The 1,211-nt window shown below is 27.4% G+C and overlaps 1 pseudogene; it reads right to left on the reverse strand.

Annotated features, from left to right (window-relative positions):
• Window positions 1-1,211, reverse strand: part of LOC21396504 — a 4,730-nt pseudogene extending 3,519 nt beyond the window's left edge.

Consider the following 1,211-nt stretch of genomic DNA (forward strand, 5'->3'; position numbering starts at 1 on the left):
TATAATATTATTATAATATCATATTATATGATAAAATAATAATATTAGAGTTATTAATATAATTATGATATTATTTGTTACAATATAACTATTATATTATATTATATTATATTATAATACGAGTTTGAATTTTAATTTGAGAAGATTGTAAATTTTAAATTTTATTAGGAGTATTATTAGTATTATGAAAGTTTCATTAATTGTACTATGTTGATTCCCGCACAATCTAAAAGCTAAAGTTGTTTTTAGGTTACTTCTGATTTTGATTGTAGATTCTTAAAAAATTCTTTAAAAAACACTTTTTAGGAGATTTACTAAATACTAAAATCAGCTTATGCTATAAACAGAAGCTGATTTTGAAAGAAAAGAGTAATACCAAACTAAGCTCGGTGGTATTCATTGTTTAGGGAGAAGGGATTTTGGTCTAAAGGCTCTTTTGCTAGATAAAAAAAAAATTAGAAACAAAAACCAAGAAAGTGGAATCAAGCAAAACAAATCAGGACTTTAGTTGATCCCAGCACACAACAACAAAAACTTTATTTAATGTAAAATTTTTAAAATCTGGGGTTAGAGCCTAGAGGCATACTGACTTCAACCATGAGTATAAAAGGACATTGGGAAGTTTTCCTTAACACAAACTACTCAAACTTTATAGCTACCAATGTCTTTTTAGTAATCAAAAGTCAAATTTTTGGCTCTCAGTCTTTCCTCAGTTCAACTTTTGCAGCTGAAGGCTCAAACATTCAATTCCAAATTCCAATCTTCTCCAGAAGAAAAAAAAGAAAAAAAAAAATAAGAACCCAAACAGATTATAGATTTTCATTATTAGCAACATATATTATAAAGGAGATCCAAAGTTTGAGGCCACAAGAGAAAAAATATATAATAAAATTTTTATCCATGCATGTTTGATATATGTTATGATATAGTTTTCTGAAGTAGCCAGATATTCGTGCAAGGTGAAACCTCGGAAGTGATGTCATCTGGGTTTTAATCAAAATTATCTGTAGTCTATTCTGCTACTTCTTTTAGCAAAAACTAAAAAGAGTGCCCGTCTAAATTTTATAAAAAAAGAATTTAAAAAACTTGGTAGAAAAAGATATATATATATATATATATATATATATATATATATATATATTTGGTACCTCTAATCCCAGACTGCCCAGCTTCACTCTTGGAACTTGGATTTGGGGCTTCTCCACCTCCAT

Source organism: Morus notabilis, unplaced genomic scaffold (genome assembly GCF_000414095.1).
Source record: "Morus notabilis unplaced genomic scaffold, ASM41409v2 Scaffold1383, whole genome shotgun sequence".
Taxonomy (NCBI): Eukaryota; Viridiplantae; Streptophyta; class Magnoliopsida; order Rosales; family Moraceae; genus Morus; species Morus notabilis.